At 36.6% G+C, this 6,639-nt stretch overlaps 1 long non-coding RNA gene across 1 annotated transcript; it reads left to right on the forward strand.

The window, feature by feature from the left end:
- Window positions 1-3,729: 3,729 nt before the first annotated feature.
- Window positions 3,730-5,228, forward strand: LOC123695459. Its single transcript, XR_006751933.1, has 3 exons — window positions 3,730-3,754; window positions 4,510-4,718; window positions 4,865-5,228. It is a non-coding gene; the product is annotated as an uncharacterized LOC123695459 (long non-coding RNA).
- The last annotated feature ends 1,411 nt before the right edge of the window (window positions 5,229-6,639 follow it).

Here is a 6,639-nt window from a genome sequence, read left to right on the forward strand (position 1 = left end):
CGAGCCAGTCGTGTCACAAGCATTGTGTGGAGAGGGCGTACCGATAGTTTCTAAAGATTTTGGACAAAACCTGAAGTAAAATGCCTGTTTGTGCCATAAAACTGTTTAAAAAAAATTCAACAAATAATAAGAAAGACACTGGGATTACGTACCATCAGGAATAATCGTATTATTCAATATTTCACCTGTACTTTGAAAATGTTGTTTACGAAAATACGACGCCATTTAGTGTTGCCGTACTGCATATCCCAAAAACACACTTTTAATTTGAACTTATTTTATTCATAATGTTTTTTTTTTTCAATACTATTACTAACGCATATTATAAAAAAATGATAATAACAATAATTTATTTCTGTTTAACCTTGTTTAACAGACTCATATATATGTTATTTTTTTTATTACCGCTTTTTTACTTTTAAAAAACCAACACACTACAGAACTGAGTTGCCGCACTCACGGAGCTATTGTTTTTAGGTGGAGCGGTATCTAGTCGTAGCGCGCGCGCGGAGACCAATCCATAATCTAAGGGATGACGTTTATATTTCTAAGATCGAGCTCGAGTCTAGCGTTGCCATCACAGTTACGATCGAAGATTATGCTAAACGGGTAATGAACGAATTGTAAATATTTTTTAATTTTGTAATATGTATTTCATGCGATCAGATCTACAGTGACTCGATGAATATTTTAATTGTTCTTTTTTAAGTTGATTTATAATTGACGATGACCTTTCATGAGTCGGTTTTATGTTCTCGACTCGAGTGATGCGACAGAGACGTCGCGACTTATTTATTTGTAATATTTATTATGTAAATGGTAATGGATATTGTTTAATTGATTATGAATTGTGTGATCGTGAGGGTACATCGGTTCCTAACGCTCGCCGTGTGTGGACTCTCTGTGTCAGACTAGGTTAAGGACTGTGACTGCCTAAGATGTTGATAATAATTAAGAACAAATTGAATAATAAAATAAAATGATAAGAAATAAGCATTGTGTTTATTTTTTCCCCTTTATTTTACGGTAATAAATCTAAATAAACTTTGGATCTCTAGCTATCCCGGCAAACATTCTACTCTTCACTTACGGGTATGAAAAATAAATGTTAGCCGATTCTTAGATCTACCCAATAGGCACAATGTGCACAAGATTTTATTACAATCGGTCCAGCTGTTTCGGACGAGTATGGTTATTAACATAGTATCAAATATAGTATAGAGATTTAGGAAGTTGTAGGTTTTTTAATATTAGTTATCGAAAGTTCTTTAAATGATTTATCAAAGAAAAGTAAATTAATTAAGTGTCGAGATATATTTATGAAAAACAATAATATTATGCACCGAATATAACGCGATCATTATTCATTACCTAGAGTAACGCTAACTAACATTACACATTAAATTATAAAACATGATTACGTTGACTGGAATCAGTTCAAGCTCTCGGCTGGAGCCTGGAGAGCATGATTTACATTAAATCTAAAAATAAACTGATGACGAGCGCATCGGGGCGGGGCGGGGTGCGGTGCGGCGGGGCCGGGGCGCGGGGGCCGGGGCGACGCGTCACAGGACATGGCGCGCGAGAGCTTATCGCCGGCGCTTCCTTCACTTTTCAAATTTCTATACCACGGTCCACACTCCAGTTTTAAAGTTTGTGTCTTGCATTTTGTCCGTATACATTATAAATTATAATATAACATACCGATACGTAGTGCGAAACCAAATTTCCTCCGTATTCATAATACTGTGTTCAATTGCATTGCCGACTTTATTTGTTTAATTGTGGTAGGTCTATAAATTTTTATTCATATTATTTTTCAGTATAATGAGGTGAATTGCGAAAGGGGTGATTTAAAGGTTATTAATTCGATTTAAATTAAATTTTAATCAATGTCGAGTTGAGGGCTAAGTACGTCATTTCCATACCGATTTGAACAGATATTTCAATCTTTTAAAAGTAGTCCTGTAAAGGTAACATTCAAATCTATACTAATATTATAAAGCTGAAGAGTTTGTTTGAACGCGCTTATCTCGGGAACTACTGGTCCGATTTGAAAAATTCTATCATCATCACGCTAAGACCAACAGAATCGGAGCCACGCGGGTGAAACCGCGCGGCACAGCTAGTACCTAAGTTATAAAGACCTAGTTACCTGGTTTTACAAAATACAAACACCCTTTAGTTTATAGATGTAAATTTTTTTATTTGTACTTATCACTTTTTCATAATAGGTAATTATTGGATAGGTTTTTCTCCACATTTTTCTCCTACTTATCTCATGTGCTCATAAGTACTTCGAAAATGCACTTAGTGCAAAATCTTGTAATTCCACGCGAGCGAAGCTGCGGTCGTAAAGCTAGTGACAATCTATACTATAATAATAATATAAAGCTGAAGAGTTTGTTTGTTTGAACGCGCTAATCTCGGGAATTTCTAGTGGTCTGATTTGAAAAATTCTTTCGGTGTTAGATAATTTATGCAGAAAGGCTATAAGCTATATATCATCTCGCTCAGGAGCGGAGCCACGCGGGTGAAACCGCGGAGCGCAGCTAGTATATTACAATTTATTACTAATATTAGGTAGATAGGTATGTTACAGTCAAAACTACTTTATCAACAAATATAATGAATGAGTAAAAGCAGAGTACTTAAACGTACCTATTAATATTTCGATTTTCGAATTTAAAGATTAATAGTTTTTTGTTCGAACACGTTAATTTCAGGAACTACTGGCCATTAAAAAATATATATTGACCATTGAATAGTGATTGAATATTATATTATGTAGAGATGTCGTGGCCATATTATTTTTATTAGTTATCAAACATGTAACATATATTTATGTGTGAAGATGGCGATCTTCACACATAAACACAGCGCCTGCAGCGCCTCTACCAATAATAATTATTGTATTTACGATATGATCAAATAATTTTGACCATTTCATGAAAAATACGCGCGCTTAGTTGCCCATATCGAGAACCACATCATGATGTTGCCAATAGACATTCTACCATTTCATGAAATGAGCAAATCTTCGGTATGGCCACGACATAGATACGTTACTACGTAACCTGAGACCTGTTTGCTATAATTGGCTATACTATAATATTTACCACGGGCGAAGCCGGCCGGGGCAAACTCCTAGTTTAAAAATATTTATAAAATGCTTGTAAATAGGAATTTCATGCGGTAATATGAATAATGCGGTTGTTATGTATAATTACCGGGAACTTTAGATAAAAGTTATATAAACTTTAAAATTAATCACATTTTAAAGTTTATATAACTTTATACTTACTCCTTTAGTAATTATATTAAAAATGAAATCCAATGTTTATTCTATCATAAACAATTCTAACCCTAATTATAATAACATTATAATACAAACAATCGGTAATATAATTACCGGTAATTATAGATAATTACTGATTGCTAACATTTACCGTAAAATGTAAATATAGGCATACAGTAAAAGCTACGTATATAGCTACGTATACGCGGCCCTGATTCTTTTCGCGGATCGAATCCGTATATCGGTATATACATAATTATAATATGTCTTTACCTAAATAAAAATCATTGGGTATCCTTAGTGAACGCCTGAACTACATCTACGAACTTATAATGTCGACTAAACAAAATGAAAAAAAATATTCGGTGTGGTGGTAGTTGCGAGAGAGCGATGTACAGCGGGCGGCGGGGGCGCGGCTGCATGCGCGCGGCATTATCCAAACTTGTACAAGCATATGTAAGTAATAATAGGTAACAATAAATGAAGAAAGGCAGGTGCCTTAATTTCCCATAGTCCTCAATACCAGTCCATTTAGCATCCCAATCCATAGCCTAATTATTAAATTTCCATACCCTGCAATAGTTCTACATCGGCCGCAGACTGCCCAGGGATATATTTCTATAGTGCAGTCATGGGCAGGCTGCGGCTGGTGTCACACAAAACATTAAACTTCTCGAAAGTTGGATCCGTATCCACACGTATGCCAACCAAAGATCCGTCCAACCAAGGGTACCGTCCTTCTGGTGGTACCCGAGTATTATGGAAATGAGAAACATAATATTAAATAAAAAAATACGTGTGGCACTCGGGGACTGCCGCGGTAAAGCTATTGCATAGCATGCCTTCAAGCCATACCTCCGAGCCCGTCGGAGTGGGGAGCGTGAGGTTTTTCGTTAAGCAATTTCAGGATTCGTTCCCCGCGCTCATGGCCCGCGATAGAAGCTATGCAATAGCTTAATAATAAGCTAATAATATGTATAATGTAGTCCTGATTGCAGATGCAAGCATGATGCGTTTACTTTAATAATAATTGTCATGCTGCATAAGAGACAAAAAAAGCTATTCATGCATTTTTATACAGTTCGCGTCCAGTCTTGATTTGTGATACCTAAGACTAAAGTGCATGAAACACTAAGCCCCATACACAATTTTTACCTAGTCATGTATGTACAACATAATTGAATTAAGAATATATATATTTTTTATTTCAGCGATTCGTGGTCCATTGAAGACGAAAGTGGGAACTATACATCTTGGCGGTACGTGGCGTCGTATGGCTGCGGGCCGCGCTGCACCGGTCGCGCCGATGTCAGCGCGCACAACGAGCGCGCTCCGCCCGCTGAGCCGCACACGCACCGCCTGTACCTTCACGACGTACACTGCACTCGTCTGCCGCTTTTATATTGGCCACAATTTTGTGGTGAGTAATAATCGATGTAATGAAGTATTTATATTATTATGTAATAATGTTTTAATAATGCAATTATTGCCATGCCAATAATGCATATGCCATGGAACCCGAATGAATCAATTATATTAAAATAAATCTGTATAACACGTTTTCAGAAGAGATTGAAGTGGAGAGCGAGATTGTGAGTGCAGCGGAAGCGGCTAGGTTGGGAGCGGGGGGAGCGGGAGGAGCAGCGCGCGGCAGCCGGCTGGTGGAGCGCGCGCGCGCTTGGTGCGGCGCGCTGCATCTGCTGGCGGGCCGCTGCGCCCCGCGCCACTCTCGCGAGGCGCACCTGTACGCGCTGCGGCATTCGCTCTGAGCTGTGCGAGTTCTATGTTAAGCGCAAAAATGTATGCGTGAAGCGAACTCTATAATTAACGTTAAAAATATAATGCTTTCATACCTTAATATAATACTGATTTAATTTATTGTATTTGTCCCTGCATACGAGTACTGTGTGAATGTTTTGAATTTTTAATACAAAATAGCACACTCAATACGCTTGTCTTCTTTTAAAAGCAGGGTTATATCCTTGTTACCGTTTCAAGAGTCTCTTCACTCCAAACACATAATATGTATATCCTATCATGAAATCGCACCGTGATCGGAAAGATGGTAACGAACGAAAACTTTCGCATTTATAATGTACATGTCGTGGCCATATCGTAGATTTGCTAATTTCATGAAATGATATCGATCATTAATAATTCTTGTTGTGGTGGTAATGTTTCATGATGTGGCCAACTTAGTTTGACCAGATCGTTAAATCGTCAATGTTTCTCAATGTTCTTCGATAAAAGTTAAATAAATCCAGACTATTTAAAGAATTTGTTTATTGTAATTTAAGTCTGACGCAAAAAAAAACACATTAATTTTATAGTATATTCATTATATTTATACAAAAATGTGTAACATAATTAAACAAGTAATTCAACCAATTTAAACATATTTTCGTAACAAAATTTAACTTTTTTTATTACCTAGTCCTTTGTCATATTATATATTATTAATAAATTAATTAATAAAATATTAATTATTCACAAACACATGTTTTTTTTATATTTTAAATACCGTTTTATATTTTAAATACTGGACAAACGTACGTAACGCCATGGAATAGAAACTGCTAACGCTAATTATTTATTGACATAAGCTCATGCCATTTTGGTAATGGTTCGGTCACACTACCGACGACGACGACGACCACGACCAAAATTCCAATCTTGCCGAAATTTGTTCAAAATAAATATTAAAATCTCCCGTTATTCTGGTACTTAAGTAGTTACTCGGAAATAAAAATTTTCGAGGTCAAGAAAAAAAATACGTGTGGCACTCGGGGACTGCCGCGGTAAAGCTATTGCATAGCATGCCTTCAAGCCACACCTCCGTGCCTGTCGGAGTGGGGAGCGTGACATTTTTCGTTACGCAATTTCTGGATTCGGTCCCCGCGCTCAAGGCCCGCGATAGAAGCTATGCAATTAGCTTAAAAAAATTTTTTGCGATTTTCGCCGAGACGGTAAGTTTATCATTCAATCACCTGAACCAAAATTGTAGATCATAAATTATCTATAAAAAATGTTAAATACATTTTTTTCTAGGAGTCACCGTTTCTATGAAAAACCTGTTTGTTTATCCATTGAACTCAAAAAAAAAATATTTCCAAACACCAATACGACAGGAAATTCTTACAAAGGTACCTATCTATCGATAGCGTATTCTATTCCTTAGCGTTTTGACGTTTGTCTCGGCGCTCAGCTATGTCTGATATAGAAATAATCTATACTAATATTAAAAAGCTGAAGTGTTTGTTTGTTTGTTTGAACGCGCTAATCTCAGGAACCTCTGGTCCGATTTGAAAAATTATTTCGGTGTTAGATATCACATTTATCGA

The sequence above is a fragment of the Colias croceus genome, chromosome 11 (assembly GCF_905220415.1).
Source record: "Colias croceus chromosome 11, ilColCroc2.1".
Classification (NCBI taxonomy): Eukaryota; Metazoa; Arthropoda; class Insecta; order Lepidoptera; family Pieridae; genus Colias; species Colias croceus.